The 20,015-nt window shown below is 44.8% G+C and overlaps 1 protein-coding gene across 1 annotated transcript in view; it reads left to right on the forward strand.

The window, feature by feature from the left end:
• Positions 1 to 349: 349 nt before the first annotated feature.
• Positions 350 to 20,015, forward strand: part of LOC112239624 (short transient receptor potential channel 5-like) — a 110,405-nt gene continuing 90,739 nt past the window's right edge. The window contains exon 1 of the mRNA XM_042298507.1: positions 350 to 537. The gene's annotated coding sequence lies outside the window, so the exon portion shown is untranslated. The remainder of the gene's footprint in view (positions 538 to 20,015) is intronic.

Here is a 20,015-nt window from a genome sequence, read left to right on the forward strand (position 1 = left end):
AGAGAGAGACAGAGAGAGAGAGACAGAGAGAGAGAGACAGAGAGAGAGAGAGAGAGAGAGACAGAGAGAGCTCACCAGCATGTAGAGTGAAGAGAGGAGCGTAGTGAGAGAGAGAGGGAGAGAGAGAGAGAGAGAGAGAGAGAGACGGAGAGAGAGACGGAGAGAGAGAGAGAGAGAGACGGGGGAGAGAGAGAGAGATGGGGAGAGAGAGAGAGACAGAGAGAGAGAGAGACAGACAGAGAGAGAGAGAGAGAGACAGACAGACAGAGAGACAGAGAGAGAGAGAGAGACAGCGAGAGAGAGAGAGAGACAGACAGACAGAGAGACAGAGAGAGAGACAGAGAGAGCTCACCAGCGTGTAGAGTGAAGAGAGGAGCGTAGTGAGAGAGAGAGAGAGCGCTAGCTCACCACGCAGCTTGAAAGCATGCTGAAGCAGAGTGTCATGTCCTCCTTCAGATTCCTGCTCGGACTTGGTGGCACGAGGATGACCTGAAGGAACCTGCGAAAACCTTTCCCGTCTAGAGGAAGGCTCGAGAGGTGAAGCCTTTTCCAAATGATTTTAGATTTGACATTTAGTGGATCAGTCTGTTTGATGTATTCTAATGACTCTGCTCGTAGCCTGATGTATCACCAGAATGGTAACTTAGGTCTAGAAGAAGCTTATTAGCGTGTTGTTAGACTATCAGTCTCTAGTCCTATCAGTAGCCAGTAGACTGGGCTAGCATTGCTTTAAGGATTGTGTTAGAGGTGAATGGGTAGAGAGAGAGAGAGAGAAGGGGGTGTCTGTTGGTCTTCTATGGACAAACTTGAAATCCGTTAACTAATTGTCTGGTACTATAGAGAGAGAGAGATATATAGACATAGATAGATAGATAACTAATTGTCTGGTACTATATAGAGAGAGAGAGATATAGATAGATAACTAATTGTCTGGTACTATAGAGAGAGAGAGAGACATAGATAGATAGATAACTAATTGTCTGGTACTATAGAGAGAGAGAGAGATATAGACATAGATAGATAGATAACTAATTGTCTGGTACTATATAGAGAGAGAGAGATATAGATAGATAACTAATTGTCTGGTACTATAGAGAGAGAGAGAGACATAGATAGATAGATAACTAATTGTCTGGTACTCTACATCAAATGAAGCCTGCTTGATAACTTTATCCAGACAGAACAATTCATAAATAGCCAGAACTCTTAACAGCTCTATAAACAGAACTAAAGCAACAACATTCAGTTACAAGAGTTTGGTATGTGTGTTGAGGTGGGCAAGTTCACATCTACTCTGATAGCAACAGATTGACTGCTCATCTTGTGTGGGTGCAAGATTCAGTTCTGGGCTGGGTGATATATATATATCGAATTCATTTGATTAAAATCTATGTTCTAAACACATTATGTTTCCGATTTGATAACTGCTTGTCTTTTTGGTCTCGTCTCCTTCGCTCCTTCTGTGCTGTGGTCACTGTGTACCTTCTCACTCCACAGACACCAAGCCCCTCCTCCTTCTGTGCTGTGGTCACTGTGTACCTTCTCACTCCACAGACACCAAGCCCCTCCTCCTTCTGTGCTGTGGTCACTGTGTACCTTCTCACTCCACAGACACCGAGCCCCTCCTCCTTCTGTGCTGTGGTCACTGTGTACCTTCTCACTCCACAGACACCAAGCCCCTCCTCCTTCTGTGCTGTGGTCACTGTGTACCTTCTCACTCCACAGACACCAAGCCCCTCCTCCTTCTGTGCTGTGGTCACTGTGTACCTTCTCACTCCACAGACACCAAGCCCCTCCTCCTTCTGTGCTGTGGTCACTGTGTACCTTCTCACTCCACAGACACCGAGCCCCTCCTCCTTCTGTGCTGTGGTCACTGTGTACCTTCTCACTCCACAGACACCAAGCCCCTCCTCCTTCTGTGCTGTGGTCACTGTGTACCTTCTCACTCCACAGACACCAAGCCCCTCCTCCTTCTGTGCTGTGGTCACTGTGTACCTTCTCACTCCACAGACACCAAGCCCCTCCTCCTTCTGTGCTGTGGTCACTGTGTAACTTCTCACTCCACAGACACCAAGCCCCTCCTCCTTCTGTGCTGTGGTCACTGTGTACCTTCTCACTCCACAGACACAACTCGCTATTTATATTTGAGGTTTGGTCCGACACAAAATCTGTCATATGGAAACACAACGAGACATTATTTACTGTGATAGAGAACTTAGCCGTTGTAACAAGTCTCTTTTTATGTCTCAACTCTCAAAAATGCTGAACAGAATAGACTCGACTAAGACGGGAGAATCAACGAACCTGATGGTGGAAAATGCTCTGTTTCTGTCGCTCTGCGTTTGGCCACAGACTGTTATGTGTCAGCTGTGTAGTCTGTTCTGAGCATAAAAATATGCGTTTGTCTGAGGGATTGTCAACTCGTTCTCATTCGGAGAAATTAGCATCTTATCCAGGAAAATGCTACGTTTCTGTCAACTCGTTCTCATTCTGAGAAAGTAGCATCTTATCCAGGAAAGCCGCTTGATTTCAACATCTACATCTACATCAAAGTCAACAGACTTGACAGAGAGGTGTGTTCATAACAGTTTAACTGTCCTACCTTGTTAGGAAGCAAATCGATCCAAGTTAAATATAAAGACCAGCAGGCTTCTCACTGACAGTGGACTTGTGCTTGAGAGATTGTTAATGAGACCCGTGGTAATGTTCTAGAATGCTGTGGTAATGTTCTAGAATGCTGTGGTAATGTTCTAGAATGCTGTGGTAATGTTCTAGAATGCTGTGGTAATGTTCTAGAATGCTGTGGTAATGTTCTAGAATGCTATGATTATGTTCTAGAATGCTGTGGTAATATTCTAGAATGCTGTGGTAATGGTCTAGAATGCCGTGGTAATGTTCTAGAATAACGTGGTAATTTTCTAGAATGCTGTGGTAATGTTCTAGAATGCTGTGGTAATGTTCTAGAATGCTGTGGTAATGTTCTAGAATGCTGTGGTAATGTTCTAGAATGCTGTGGTAATGTTCTAGAATAACTTGGTAATGTTCTAGAATGCTGTGGTAATGTTCTAGAATAATGTGGTAATGTTCTAGAATAACGTGTTAATGTTCTAGAATGCTGTGGTAATGTTCTAGAATGCTGTGGTAATGTTCTAGAATGCTGTGGTTATGCTCTAGAATAACGTGGTAATGTTATAGAATGCTGTGGTAATGTTCTAGACTAACTTGGTAATGTCCTCGAATGCTGTGGTAATGTTCTAGAATGACTTGGTAATGTTCTAGAATGCTGTGGTAATGGTCTAGAATGCCGTGGTAATGTTCTAGAATGCTGTGGTAATGTTCTAGAATGTTGTGGTAATATTCTAGAATGCTGTGGTAATGGTCTAGAATGCCGTGGTAATGTTCTAGAATAACTTGGTAATGTTCTAGAATGCTGTGGTAATGTTCTAGAATGATGTGGTAATTATCTAGAATGCTGTGGTAATGTTCTAGAATGCTGTGGTAATGTTCTAGAATGTTGTGGTAATATCCTAGAATAACTTGGTAATGTTCTAGAATGCTGTGGTAATGTTCTAGAATGATGTGGTAATTATCTAGAATGCTGTGGTAATGTTCTAGAATGCTGTGGTAATGTTCTAGAATGTTGTGGTAATATTCTAGAATGCTGTGGTAATGTTCTAGAATAACTTGGTAATGTTCTAGAATGCTGTGGTAATGTTCTAGAATGCTGTGGTAATGTTCTAGAATAACTTGGTAATGTTCTAGAATGCTGTGGTAATGTTCTAGAATGCTGTGGTAATGTTCTAGAATGCTGTGGTAATGTTCTAGATTAACTTGGTAATGTTCTAGAATGCTGTGGTAATGTTCTAGAATGCTGTGGTTATGTTCTAGAATGCCGTGTTAATGTTCTAGAATGCCGTGGTAATGTTTTAGAATGCCGTGGTAATGTTATAGAAATGCCGTGGTAATGTTTTAGAATGCCGTGGTAATGTTCTAGAATGCCGTGGTAATGTTCTAGAATGCCGTGGTAATGTTCTAGAATGCCGTGGTAATGTTCTAGAATGCCGTGGTAATGTTATAGAATGCCGTGGTAATGTTATAGAATGCCGTGGTAATGTTTTAGAATGCCTGCTACCAGAAGTCGGTCATCGTTAGTGAATGTGCATTATTCATGGTTCTGGTTATATTTGGAACAAAAATGACATCTTCATAGACAGACTTGAAAGTCAGATGAGTTATTTTTGCATAAAAGCAGGTTAAACTGTTTTGATAAAATAATAAAATAATTGGTGGGTCTTATTAAGGTTGAAAGCTTACATTTGATCCTTGGTACAATTTTACAAGCCCTGAATTCATTAGGTTGTTCCCAACTGTTTATTCTTTACCTCACGTCAGTCTCATTCCAAACGTCGTAAATTGTTGGTTATCTTCACGAACCCAGTCTTCACTATGAATCATCCATACATCAATTGGCTTAATAATTTATTTACTAACTAACTAAATAATCACAGAAATCATTCAACCTACATGTACATGTTACCTCGGTAAGTTATTCTGCTATTTGAACCTTGTAGAGGCTGAATTAGCTTACGGCACATGCAGGGCACGTACTAACCTCCAGGGGGCCCTATTGAGTCCCTCTCACTTAGATACCATGACAAAATGTGTAGAATTGCAAAAAAAAAATCGCTTTAAAACTGCAAACAAAATGTATCATCGCAACGAAATGTGTAGAATTCATTTGTTTAACACCTTCAATCACATTGGTTATACGAAGATAGAAATGATCTTTATTATATTGTATATTATTACCTTCAATCATAATTTCTATCTTATTATTGTCTTATTATAACACACAAACTATGTTCTGGACTAAGACTCATTTCCACAGGAGAATTTCCATCTTCACATAACAAATGTTATATTTAAAACCAACCCTTTATTGTTTTTCCTCCCAATCTTATTATTTCTAATAGAATACGTCAATGTAGAAAGAAGAGATGTAGAATTTCCATATTCCTAGTTTACGCAGATGATTCAATGTTTCCGATGATCTGTGTAATATTGCGGTAGAGCGCAGTAGTTTGACCTGCCTCTGTGTTGTATTGCAGCGGAGAGGAGACAGTTGAAAGAGGGGTTATGGAGATGTTGGGGAATATTAAAGCCACTCCACTTTAGCCCTTAGACTAGTCAACAGAGTACGACAGACAGGCTGTGAACTCTGACCCCTTATAGAGTGGGGATATGAGCCCTGGTCACAAGATAGGCTGTGAACTCTGACCCCTTATAGAGTGGGGATATGAGCCCTGGTCACAAGATAGGCTGTGAACTCTGACCCCTTATAGAGTGGGGATATGAGCCCTGGTCACAAAATAGGCTGTGAACTCTGACCCCTTATAGAGTGGGGATATGAGCCCTGGTCACAAGATAGGCTGTGAACTCTGACCCCTTATAGAGTGGGGAAATGAGCCCTGGTCACAAGTAGTGCTCTACAATAGGGTGTTATTTGGGACATAACCTCTCTCTGGTGCCTCTACATGCTCTCCTGTCTCCACCCTGTCTCTCCACTCTCTCCCCATGTCTCCCTCCGTCAACAGCGATAAATGGGATTAAAAACTGTCTGTGTGTCTGTGTGTGTGGCGCGGACATTGCCAAACCAGTCATTTTTTTACAGGCTTCTATCGTTTGGTTTGGCATAGCTCAGAGATGCCTTGGCTTTCATTTGTTTAATGCTTTTAGTGGTTGCATCCGCCTACCCCTTATCACACACATACACAAACATACACACACACACACTACACACATACACACACACTACACACGCTACACGTCCCGATCTTAGATTCCCGGGTGACTTTATCTGCATACTTGTTTATTCCTCTACCTACTCACCCATTTAATTCGTACTAAAGGAAAACAGAGGTAAGGAGGAATCAATCTCTTAGATTGAGAATCTTTATCGTTTAGAATCTTTATCATTTAGAATCTTTATCGTTTAGAATCTTTATCGTTTAGAATCTTTATCGTTTAGAATCTTTATCGTTTAGAATCTTTATCGTTTAGAATCTTTATCGTTTAGAATCCACTAGAGAAAAACTTTATTTTCTTCTGTAAACTCAAACTTCCACTTGTTGTTCCGAGCCGCAGCGCTAAGCTGTTAACTCAACAGGCTAACCATCCCTGATCTCTCCCTGTGTGTGTGTGTGTGTGTGTGTGTGTGTGTGTCTAATCCCTCAGTAAGCAGCAGTCAACCACGTCTCATCCCTTCCCCCTACCGATCAGTCTATAGCCTACGTCCCAAATCGCATCCTATTCCCTATCTAGTGCCCCTAAGGGCCCTGGTCAGAAGTAGGGCATTAGATAGGGAACAGAGTGCCATTTGGGATGCCAAACCTAGGTTAATCAATACCTTCCAATCAGTAGTTTTGATCAGCCGGTTTAACCAATGGGTCTAAGCCGTGTTCAAACCTAAGGCAAACACACACATCTCATCTCCCCTCCCTCCAAATATTTAAGTGCCTTTGAACGGGGTGTGGTAGTAGGTGCAAGGCTCCACTGGTTTGTGTCAAGAACTGCAACGCTGCTGGGGTTTTTCCACACTCAACAGTTTTTCCCATATGTATCAAGAATGGCCCACCACCTAAAGGACATCCAGCCAACTTCACACAACTGTGGGAAGCATTTGGAGTCAACATGGGCCAGTATCCCTGCTTTCAACACCTTGTAGAGTCCACATGGGCCAGTATCCCTGCTTTCAACACCTTGTAGAGTCAACATGGGCCAGTATCCCTGCTTTCAACACCTTGTAGAGTCAACATGGGCCAGTATCCCTGCTTTCAACACCTTGTAGAGTCAACATGGGCCAGTATCCCTGCTTTCAACACCTTGTAGAGTCCACATGGGCCAGTATCCCTGCTTTCAACACCTTGTAGAGTCAACATGGACCAGTATCCCTGCTTTCAACACCTTGTAGAGTCAACATGGGCCAGTATGCCTGCTTTCAACACCTTGTAGAGTCCACATGGACCAGTATCCCTGCTTTCAACACCTTGTAGAGTCAACATGGGCCGGCATCCCTGCTTTCAACACCTTGTAGAGTCAACATGGGCCAGTATCCCTGCTTTCAACACCTTGTAGAGTCAACATGGGCCAGTATCCCTGCTTTCAACACCTTGTAGAGTCAACATGGGCCGGCATCCCTGCTTTCAACACCTTGTAGAGTCCACATGGGCCAGTATCCCTGCTTTCAACACCTTGTAGAGTCCACATGGGCCAGTATCCCTGCTTTCAACACCTTGTAGAGTCAACATGGGCCAGCATCCCTGCTTTCAACACCTTGTAGAGTCCACATGGGCCAGTATCCCTGCTTTCAACACCTTGTAGAGTCCACATGGGCCAGTATCCCTGCTTTCAACACCTTGTAGAGTCAACATGGACCAGTATCCCTGCTTTCAGCACCTTGTAGCGTCAACATGGACCAGTATGCCTGCTTTCAACACCTTGTAGAGTCCACATGGACCAGTATCCCTGCTTTCAACACCTTGTAGAGTCAACATGGGCCGGCATCCCTGCTTTCAACACCTTGTAGAGTCAACATGGGCCAGTATCCCTGCTTTCAACACCTTGTAGAGTCAACATGGGCCAGTATCCCTGCTTTCAACACCTTGTAGAGTCAACATGGGCCGGCATCCCTGCTTTCAACACCTTGTAGAGTCCACATAGGCCAGTATCCCTGCTTTCAACACCTTGTAGAGTCCACATGGGCCAGTATCCCTGCTTTCAACACCTTGTAGAGTCCACATGGGCCAGTATCCCTGCTTTCAACACCTTGTAGAGTCAACATGGGCCGGCATCCCTGCTTTCAACACCTTGTAGAGTCCACATGGACCAGTATCCCTGCTTTCAACACCTTGTAGAGTCCACATGGGCCAGTATCCCTGCTTTCAACACCTTGTAGAGTCCACATGGGCCAGTATCCCTGCTTTCAACACCTTGTAGAGTCCACATGGGCCAGTATCCCTGCTTTCAACACCTTGTAGAGTCCACATGGGCCAGTATCCCTGCTTTCAACACCTTGTAGAGTCAACATGGGCCGGCATCCCTGCTTTCAACACCTTGTAGAGTCCACATGGGCCAGTATCCCTGCTTTCAACACCTTGTAGAGTCAACATGGGCCGGCATCCCTGCTTTCAACACCTTGTAGAGTCAACATAGGCCGGCATCCCTGCTTTCAACACCTTGTAGAGTCAACATGGGCCAGTATCCCTGCTTTCAACACCTTGTAGAGTCAACATGGGCCGGCATCCCTGCTTTCAACACCTTGTAGAGTCCACATGGGCCAGTATCCCTGCTTTCAACACCTTGTAGAGTCAACATGGGCCGGCATCCCTGCTTTCAACACCTTGTGGAGTCCACATGGACCAGTATCCCTGCTTTCAACACCTTGTAGAGTCCACATGGGCCAGTATCCCTGCTTTCAACACCTTGTAGAGTCCACATGGGCCAGTATCCCTGCTTTCAACACCTTGTAGAGTCCACATGGGCCAGTATCCCTGCTTTCAACACCTTGTAGAGTCCACATGGGCCAGTATCCCTGCTCTCAACACCTTGTAGAGTCAACATGGGCCGGCATCCCTGCTTTCAACACCTTGTAGAGTCCACATGGGCCAGTATCCCTGCTTTCAACACCTTGTAGAGTCAACATGGGCCGGCATCCCTGCTTTCAACACCTTGTAGAGTCAACATAGGCCGGCATCCCTGCTTTCAACACCTTGTAGAGTCAACATGGGCCAGTATCCCTGCTTTCAACACCTTGTAGAGTCAACATGGGCCGGCATCCCTGCTTTCAACACCTTGTAGAGTCCACATGGGCCAGTATCCCTGCTTTCAACACCTTGTAGAGTCCACATGGGCCAGTATCCCTGCTTTCAACACCTTGTAGAGTCCACATGGACCAGTATCCCTGCTTTCAACACCTTGTAGAGTCCACATGGGCCAGTATCCCTGCTTTCAACACCTTGTAGAGTCAACATGGGCCGGCATCCCTGCTTTCAACACCTTGTAGAGTCAACATGGGCCAGTATCCCTGCTTTCAACACCTTGTAGAGTCAACATGGGCCAGTATCCCTGCTTTCAACACCTTGTAGAGTCCACATGGGCCAGTATCCCTGCTTTCAACACCTTGTAGAGTCCACATGGACCAACATCCCTGCTTTCAACACCTTGTAGAGTCCACATGGACCAGTATCCCTGCTTTCAACACTTTGTAGAGTCCACATGGGCCAGTATCCCTGCTTTCAACACCTTGTAGAGTTAACATGGGCCGGCATCTGTTTAATGGGTCACAGAGTTAATTCATTGGGCTGTGTCTAAAGATATTTTTCATTTAACAGTTGTTTACATTTGTACAAGAGTAACTGTATTAGAAAGCCATGTGATGGAGATTGAGAGATATTGTATTTCTGTTATAACCGACGTCCCGATTCATTACTTTGAAGATAGTTATTGTATATTTTTGGTGCCGAAACCCGGGAAAAGTATGAGCTGCGACGAAGATCAGAGCGACTGAATGAAGCGACTGAAACGAGGAGAAACGTCAGCATGAAGCAGAAATCATGAGACCAAACAAAGCGGGGTTCCATTCGAGGATTTTGAATCAGATCGACGTGGAAATCAAATCCGGATACCGATCACTTGAGGACATTGTTGGAATTTCTGTCAGCTGAGGAGGACATCTTGTTTGAACTCCATCGTGGGATTGAACAGTTAACGCCATTGGACGGATTGGAGGCACAGATTCCATGCACGGAAGATTCCAAAGAGCGAGTTATCATGCTGAAGAGATGTGTACAACGAGTGATAAAAAAAAAAAAACACAGGACCTCAAACCCCTACCAGCACTGGGACACTCAAACACATCACACAGACAATCAGTAATGGCTTCCAAAGTTGATTATTGGGAAATACGATGGAGATGTCAGTATGTGGCAGGAGTTTTGGGAGCCAGCATGAGACTTTTATTCACAACAGTGATTCACTGTTACAATAAAGAGAGGTTTACAGTCTTCTATCATTTGGTTTGGCATTAGCTCAGAGATGCCTTGGCTTCTTAGTAGGACTGATGTTAACAGACATTATGTTACGCTTTTCCTTCTCCTCAAGAACAATCACCCATGAAACACTCAAAGAATATGGCTGCCTAAATATGGTTCCCAATCAGAGACAACGATAAACACCTGCCTCTGATTGAGAACCACTCCAGGCAGCCATAGACTATTCTAGACAACCCCACTAACCACTATCCCATAACCTACAACAAACCCCTAGACAAAACCCACCACATAAATAACCCATGTCACACCCTGGCCTGACCAAAATAATAAGGAAAACAGAAAATACTAAGACCAGGGCGTGACACATTAACTACGATGATGTAGTCGCTTTGGAAGGAGGGATCTTATGATTAGTTCTCCGAGCTGCTGAATCTCCTGTGAAGAAACCCTCTGACATAAATGCATTGAGGCGGCTATATGATGAATGTGAAGTTCACATTTAGGAGCTTGGAATCACTGGGTGATAGTGTCAGAAACCTACGGAAGCCTACTATGCCCAATCTTACTGCAGATGATTCCAGAGGACATAGCTCTTGACTATAGTTGTCAGAGGGGAGTAGATAATGAATGGAAAGTGTCTGAGATGATCAGTTTCCTACAGAAAGAGGTTCAGAGCAGGGAGAGAGCACTACAAATGACAAGATCATACAACCAACAGAAAGAGAGCAAACCATGGAACAAGTCATGCTTCTCCAATGAAATGAAAACAAAAAGACCCAACATGCCCTCTGCTGCAGCACTGCATACAGCCAGCCAGAAGGAACAAAACGGTCTATTTTGTGACAGTGCAGACCACAAATCAGAAAACTGCCCTTACTACAATATTGCTACACGCAAAGAGAAGCTAAAGAATATGGGAAGATGCTTTGTATGTTTAGGACAGAGACACATAGCTGAATTCTGTAAAGTCAAAGATGTGTCATGTGCAACATGTGGAAGGAGACATCACGTTGCAGTGTGTACCAGTAAGAGGAGTGAGGTTCAACCCCCTACTGTTTCTGAAGCAGACATCATGTTGCTGTGTGTACCAGTAAGAGGAGTGAGGTTCAACCCCCTACTGTTTCTGAAGCAGACATCACATTGCAGTGTGTACCAGTAAGAGGAGTGAGGTTCAACCCCCTACTGTTTCTGAAGCAGACATCACATTGCTGTGTGTACCAGTAAGAGGAGTGAGGTTCAACCCCTACTGTTTCTGAAGCAGACATCATGTTGCTGTGTGTACCAGTAAGAGGAGTGAGGTTCAACCCCCTACTGTTTCTGAAGCAGACATCATGTTGCTGTGTGTACCAGTAAGAGGAGTGAGGTTCAACCCCCTACTGTTTCTGAAGCAGACATCACATTGCAGTGTGTACCAGTAAGAGGAGTGAGGTTCAACCCCCTACTGTTTCTGAAGCAGACATCATGTTGCTGTGTGTACCAGTAAGAGGAGTGAGGTTCAACCCCCTACTGTTTCTGAAGCAGACATCATGTTGCGGTGTGTACCAGTAAGAGGAGTGAGGTTCAACCCCCTACTGTTTCTGAAGCAGACATCATGTTGCTGTGTGTACCAGTAAGAGGAGTGAGGTTCAACCCCTACTGTTTCTGAAGCAGACATCATGTTGCGGTGTGTACCAGTAAGAGGAGTGAGGTTCAACCCCTACTGTTTCTGAAGCAGACATCATGTTGCTGTGTGTACCAGTAAGAGGAGTGAGGTGCAACCCCTACTGTTTCTGAAGCAGACATCACATTGCTGTGTGTACCAGTAAGAGGAGTGAGGTTCAACCCCTACTGTTTCTGAAGCAGACATCATGTTGCTGTGTGTACCAGTAAGAGGAGTGAGGTTCAACCCCTACTGTTTCTGAAGCAGACATCATGTTGCTGTGTGTACCAGTAAGAGGAGTGAGGTTCAACCCCTACTGTTTCTGAAGCAGACATCACATTGCAGTGTGTACCAGTAAGAGGAGTGAGGTTCAACCCCTACTGTTTCTGAAGCAGACATCATGTTGCTGTGTGTACCAGTAAGAGGAGTGAGGTGCAACCCCTACTGTTTCTGAAGCAGACATCATGTTGCGGTGTGTACCAGTAAGAGGAGTGAGGTTCAACCCCTACTGTTTCTGAAGCAGACATCATGTTGCTGTGTGTACCAGTAAGAGGAGTGAGGTTCAACCCCCTACTGTTTCTGAAGCAGACATCATGTTGCGGTGTGTACCAGTAAGAGGAGTGAGGTTCAACCCCCTACTGTTTCTGAAGCAGACATCATGTTGCTGTGTGTACCAGTAAGAGGAGTGAGGTGCAACCCCCTACTGTTTCTGCAGATCAATTCAAATCAATTTATTTAGCCCTTCGTACATCAGCTGATATCTCAAAGTGCTGTACAGAAACCCAGCCTAAAACCCCAAACAGCAAGCAATGCAGGTGTAGAAGCACGGTGGCTAGGAAAAACTCCCTAGAAAGGCCAAAACCTAGGAAGAAACCTAGAGAGGAACCAGGCTATGTGGGGTGGCCAGTCCTCTTCTGGCTGTGCCGGGTGGAGATTATAACAGAACATGGCCAAGATGTTCAAATGTTCATAAATGACCAGCAGGGTCAAATAATAATAATCACAGGCAGAACAGTTGAAACTGGAGCAGCAGCACGGCCAGGTGGACTGGGGACAGCAAGGAGTCATCATGTCAGGTAGTCCTGAGGCATGGTCCTAGGGCTCAGGTCCTCAGAGAGAGAGAAGGAAAGAGAGATTTAGAGAGAGCATACTTAAATTCACACAGGACACCGGATAGGACAGGAGAAGTACTCCAGGTACAACAAAGGTACTCCGACACATAACCTACTGCAGCATAAATACTGGAGGCTGAGACAGGAGGGGTCAGGAGACACTGTGGCCCCATCCGATGACACCCCCGGACACCCACTTTGCCAAAGCAAAGCCCCCACACCACTAGAGGGATATCTTCAACCACCAACTTACAATCCTGAGACAAGGCCGAGTATAGCCCACAATGATCTCCGCCACGGCACAACCCAAGGGGGGGCGCCAACCCAGACAGGAAGATCACATCAGTGACTCAACCCACTCAAGTGACGCACCCCTCCTAGGGACGGCATGAAAGAGCACCAGTAAGCCAGTGACTCAGCACCTGTGATTGGGTTAGAAGCAGAGAATCCCAGTGGAAAGAGGGGAACCGGGCAGGCAGAGACAGCAAGGGCGGTTCGTTGCTCCAGAGCCTTTCGGTTCACCTTCCCACTCCTGGGCCAGACTACACTCAATCATATGACCCACTGAAGAGATGAGTCTTCAATAAAGACTTAAAGGTTGAGACTGAGTTTGCGTCTCTGACATGGGTAGGCAGACCGTTCCATAAAAATGGAGCTCTATAGGAGAAAGCCCTGCCTCCAGCTGTTTGCTTAGAAATTCTAGGGACAATTAGAAGGCCTGCGTCTTGTGACCGTAGCGTACGTGTAGGTATGTACGGCAGGACCAAATCAGAGAGATAGGTAGGAGCAAGCCCATGTAATGCTTTGTAGGTTAGCAGTAACACCTTGAGATCAGCCCTTGCCTTGACAGGAAGCCAGTGTATGGAGGCCAGCACTGGAGTAATATGATACATTTTTTTGGTTCTAGTCAGGATTCTAGCAGCCGTATTTAGGACTAACTGAAGTTTATTTAGTGCTTTATCCGGGTAACCGGAAAGTAGAGCATTGCAGTAGTCTAACCTAGAAGTGACAAAAGCATGGATTAATTTTTCTGCATCATTTTTAGACGGAAAGTTTCTGATTTTTGCAATGTTATGTAGATGGAAAAAAGCTGTCCTTGAAATGGTCTTGATAAGTTCATCAAAAGATGCTGTTGTATCCTCAGTTATTCCCCATTCAGTGAAGATGAAACCAGACAGACAGAACACAGTGTTGCTACCTGGGTAGAAGGCCCATAGGGCAGGAAGATAGTGTCTTACTAGATAGAGGCAGTCAGAGAAGCTTCCTACGTGAAAACTCCTGGAGGGCAGGTAGTTTGCCCCCGGTGATGCGTTGTGCAGACCTCACTACCCTCTGGAGAGCCTTGCGGTTGTGGGCGGAGCAGTTGCCGTACCAGGCGGTGATACAGCCCGCCAGGATGCTCTCGATTGTGCATCTGTAGAAGTTTGTGAGTGCTTTTGGTGACAAGCCGAATTTCTTCAGCCTCCTGAGGTTGAAGAGGCGCTGCTGCGCCTTCTTCACGATGCTGTCTGTGTGAGTGGACCAATTCAGTTTGTCTGTGATGTGTACGCCGAGGAACTTAAAACTTGCTACCCTCTCCACTACTGTTCCATCGATGTGGATAGGGGGGTGTTCCCTCTGCTGTTTCCTGCAGTCCACAATCATCTCCTTAGTTTTGTTGACGTTGAGTGTGAGGTTATTTTCCTGACACCATCTGTTAACCATGTGACCAATAACATCTGTTAACTATGTGACCAATAACATCTGCTAACCATGTGACCAATAACATCTGCTAACCATGTGACCAATAACATCTGCTAACCATGTGACCAATAACATCTGCTAAACAATGTGACCAATAACATCTGCTAACCATGTGACCAATAACATCTGCTAACCTTGTGACCAATAACATCTGCTAACCATGTGACCAATAACATCTGCTAACCATGTGACCAATAACATCTGCTAACCTTGTGACCAATAACATCTGCTAACCATGTGACCAATAACATCTGCTAACCATGTGACCAATAACATCTGCTAACCATGTGACCAATAACATCTGCTAACCAATGTGACCAATAACATCTGCTAACCATGTGACCAATAACATCTGCTAACCTTGTGACCAATAACATCTGCTAACCATGTGACCAATAACATCTGCTAACCATGTGACCAATAACATCTCATAACCATGTGACCAATAACATCTGCTAACCAATGTGACCAATAACATCTGCTAACCATGTGACCAATAACATCTGCTAACCATGTGACCAATAACATCTGCTAACCAATGTGACCAATAACATCTGCTAACCATGTGACCAATAACATCTGCTAACCATGTGACCAATAACATCTGCTAACCATGTGATCAATAATATCTGCTAACCAATGTGACCAATAACATCTGCTAACCATGTGACCAATAACATCTGCTAACCTTGTGACCAATATATCAAATCAAATCAAATCAAATCAAATCAAATTTTATTTGTCACATACACATGGTTAGCAGATGTTAATGCGAGTGTAGCGAAATGCTTGTGCTTCTAGTTCCGACAATGCAGTAATAACGAGCAAGTAATCTAACTAACAATTCCAAAAAAAACTACTGTCATACACAGTGTAAGGGGATAAAGAATATGTACATAAGGATATATGAATGAGTGATGGTACAGAGCAGCATAGGCAAGATACAGTAGATGATATCGAGTACAGTATATACATATGAGATAAGTATGTAAACCAAGTGGCATAGTTAAAGTGGCTAGTGATACATGTATTACATAAGGATGCAGTCGATGATATAGAGTACAGTATCAACGTATGCATATGAGATGAACAATGTAGGGTAAGTAACATTATATAAGGTAGCATTGTTTAAAGTGGCTAGTGATATATTTACATCATTTCCCATCGATTCCCATGATTAAAGTGGCTGGAGTAGAGTCAGTGTCATTGACAGTGTGTTGGCAGTAGCCACTCAATGTTAGTGGTGGCTGTTTAACAGTCTGATGGCCTTGAGATAGAAGCTGTTTTTCAGTCTCTCGGTCCTAGCTTTGATGCACCTGTACTGACCTCGCCTTCTGGATGGCAGCGGGGTGAACAGGCAGTGGCTCGGGTGGTTGATGTCCTTGATGATCTTTATGGCCTTCCTGTAGCATCGGGTGGTGTAGGTGTCCTGGAGGGCAGGTAGTTTGCCCCCGGTGATGCGTTGTGCAGACCTCACTACCCTCTGGAGAGCCTTACGGTTGAGGGCGGTGCAGTTGCCATACCAGGCGGTGATACAGCCCGCCAGGATGCTCTCGATTGTGCATCTGTAGAAGTTTGTGAGTGCTTTTGGTGACAAGCCGAATTTCTTCAGCCTCCTGAGGTTGAAGAGGCGCTGCTGCGCCTTCCTCATGATGCTGTCTGTGTGAGTGGACCAATTCAGTTTGTCTGTGATGTGTATGCCGAGGAACTTAAAACTTGCTACCCTCTCCACTACTGTTCCATCGATGTGGATGGGGGTGTTCCCTCTGCTGTTTCCTGAAGTCCACAATCATCTCCTTAGTTTTGTTGACGTTGAGTGTGAGGTTATTTTCCTGACACCACACTCCGAGGGCCCTCACCTCCTCCCTGTAGGCCGTCTCGTCGTTGTTGGTAATCAAGCCTACCACTGTTGTGTCGTCCGCAAACTTGATGATTGAGTTGGAGGCGTGCATGGCCACGCAGTCGTGGGTGAACAGGGAGTACAGGAGAGGGCTCAGAACGCACCCTTGTGGGGCCCCAGTGTTGAGGATCAGCGGGGAGGAGATGTTGTTGCCTACCCTCACCACCTGGGGGCGGCCCGTCAGGAAGTCCAGTACCCAGTTGCACAGGGCGGGGTCGAGACCCAGGGTCTCGAGCTTGATGACGAGCTTGGAGGGTACTATGGTGTTGAATGCCGAGCTGTAGTCGATGAACAGCATTCTCACATAGGTATTCCTCTTGTCCAGATGGGTTAGGGCAGTGTGCAGTGTGGTTGAGATTGCATCGTCTGTGGACCTATTTGGGCGGTAAGCAAATTGGAGTGGGTCAAGGGTGTCAGGTAGGGTGGAGGTGATATGGTCCTTGACTAGTCTCTCAAAGCACTTCATGATGACGGATGTGAGTGCTACGGGGCGGTAGTCGTTTAGCTCAGTTACCTTAGCTTTCTTGGGAACAGGAACAATGGTGGCCCTCTTGAAGCATGTGGGAACAGCAGACTGGTATAGGGATTGATTGAATATGTCCGTAAACACACCGGCCAGCTGGTCTGCGCATGCTCTGAGGGCGCGGCTGGGGATGCCGTCTGGGCCTGCAGCCTTGCGAGGGTTAACACGTTTAAATGTCTTACTCACTTCGGCTGCAGTGAAGGAGAGACCGCATGTTTCCGTTGCAGGCCGTGTCAGTGGCACTGTATTGTCCTCAAAGCGGGCAAAAAAGTTATTTAGTCTGCCTGGGAGCAAGACATCCTGGTCCGTGACTGGGCTGGGTTTCTTCCTGTAGTCCGTGATTGACTGTAGACCCTGCCACATACCTCTTGTGTCTGAGCCGTTGAATTGAGATTCTACTTTGTCTCTGTACTGGCGCAATAACATCTGCTAACCATGTGACCAATAACATCTGCTAACCATGTGACCAATAACATCTGCTAACCAATGTGACCAATAACATCTGCTAACCATGTGACCAATAACATCTGCTAACCTTGTGACCAATAACATCTGCTAACCATGTGACCAATAACATCTGCTAACCATGTGACGAATAACATCTGCTAACCATGTGACCAATAACATCTGCTAACCAATGTGACCAATAACATCTGCTAACCATGTGACCAATAACATCTGCTAACCTTGTGACCAATAACATCTGCTAACCATGTGACCAATAACATCTGCTAACCATGTGACCAATAACATCTGCTAACCATGTGACCAATAACATCTGCTAACCATGTGACCAATAACATCTGCTAACCTTGTGACCAATAACATCTGCTAACCATGTGACCAATAACATCTGCTAACCATGTGACCAATAACATCTGCTAACCATGTGACCAATAACATCTGCTAACCATGTGACCAATAACATCTGCTAACCAATGTGACCAATAACATCTGCTAACCATGTGACCAATAACATCTGCTAACCTTGTGACCAATAACATCTGCTAACCATGTGACCAATAACATCTGCTAACCATGTGACCAATAACATCTGCTAACCTTGTGACCAATAACATCTGCTAACCATGTGACCAATAACATCTGCTAACCATGTGACCAATAACATCTGCTAACCATGTGACCAATAACATCTGCTAACCAATGTGACCAATAACATCTGCTAACCATGTGACCAATAACATCTGCTAACCTTGTGACCAATAACATCTGCTAACCATGTGACCAATAACATCTGCTAACCATGTGACCAATAACATCTGCTAACCATGTGACCAATAACATCTCATAACCATGTGACCAATAACATCTGCTAACCAATGTGACCAATAACATCTGCTAACCAATGTGACCAATAACATCTGCTAACCATGTGACCAATAACATCTGCTAACCTTGTGACCAATAACATCTGCTAACCATGTGACCAATAACATCTGCTAACCATGTGACCAATAACATCTGCTAACCAATGTGACCAATAACATCTGCTAACCAATGTGACCAATAACATCTGCTAACCAATGTGACCAATAACATCTGCTAACCAATGTGACCAATAACATCTCATAACCATGTGACCAATAACATCTCATAACCATGTGACCAATAAAATGTGATTTGTTCAAGTGATTATCCTGGTATGTATAACCAGGTGTATGTTTGATAGTGATTAGCATTAGCATTATTAGCATTATTAGCATTATTAGCATTATTTAGCGACTTTCTTTCATTGTTTTGTAGAAATCTACATATCGTGAACAAAGAAAAGAAGCGTTCATCTTATAACCGACGTCCAGAGTTTTTGAAGAAAGCTTTTGCTGTGCTTTTGACACCGTGTAGAGTCCGCGCCCTGACGAACTGAGGCTGTTCAGAGGGCAAAAGGGGAGTGGCTATGAGGAAGGTGTTCCTAATGTTTTGTACACTCAGTGTATCGTTAAACAGTCAATAACATCAGTGTAACGGTATTCGTCGTCTGAAGATGAGGAAGAGGAATCATCGGACCAAAGCGCAGCTCAATTTCATACCTAAGTATAATTCCCAATCAGAGGCAACGATAGACAGCTGTCCCTGATTGAGAACCACACCCGGCCAAACACAAAGAAATAGAAAATCATAGAAACACAGAACATAGAATGCCCACCCAAATCACACCCTGACCAAACCAACTAGAGACATAAAAAAAGTCTCTCTAAGGTCAGGGCTCTAGAGACAGGTTGTTGTATAGCTCTCTGAATATGTTACCATTAACCCTAGTTAGATTACAGAAGTGTGTGTGTGTGTGTGTATATGTGTCAGAGAGATACCCCCTCCCCAGATACTCTTTAGTCAGCCATGCATGAAGCTCGTTACCACGACAACGTGGTTGTTAGGGTCCCACAACAGAGCCTGACGATCCATCTCTCTCTCGCTGCCTCTCTCCCTTTCTCTCCTTCTCTCTCCCTAATAAACATGTTGCTACCAGCCCAGCATTAATTCGTCATTAGCTTTAGTAGCTTGTTAAAACTGCCAGTGAAAACAACATCCCATAATATTATATAACATATGATATAGCCTGCTTCTCAAATGGCACCCTATTAGACCCATATAGTGCACTACTTTTGAACAGGGCCCATAAGGAAATCGGGGTAGGGAGGAGAGGGACATAGAGAGGTAAAGATGAGGGAGATGATGGAAGAGAGGATAAAGAAAGAGATATACAGTATAAGGAAGGAAGTTATTTGGGGAAAGGATAAGAGGAAAGATAGGTTTTGGAAGAAAGGTTGTGACTCACAGAGGGATACGACAGAGGTAGAGGAGAGACAATGGAGAGAAGGAGTGATTCAGAGAGGGATACGACAGAGGTAGAGGAGAGACAATGGAGAGAAGGAGTGATTCAGGGAGGGATACGACAGAGGTAGAGGAGAGACAATGGAGAGAAGGAGTGACTCACAGAGGGATACGACAGAGGTAGAGGAGAGACAATGGAGAGAAGAAGACAGGTGGAGAGAAGGAGTGATTCAGAAAGAGAGATGGAGAGAAGGAGTGA

The sequence above is a fragment of the Oncorhynchus tshawytscha genome, linkage group LG15 (assembly GCF_018296145.1).
Source record: "Oncorhynchus tshawytscha isolate Ot180627B linkage group LG15, Otsh_v2.0, whole genome shotgun sequence".
Classification (NCBI taxonomy): domain Eukaryota; kingdom Metazoa; phylum Chordata; class Actinopteri; order Salmoniformes; family Salmonidae; genus Oncorhynchus; species Oncorhynchus tshawytscha.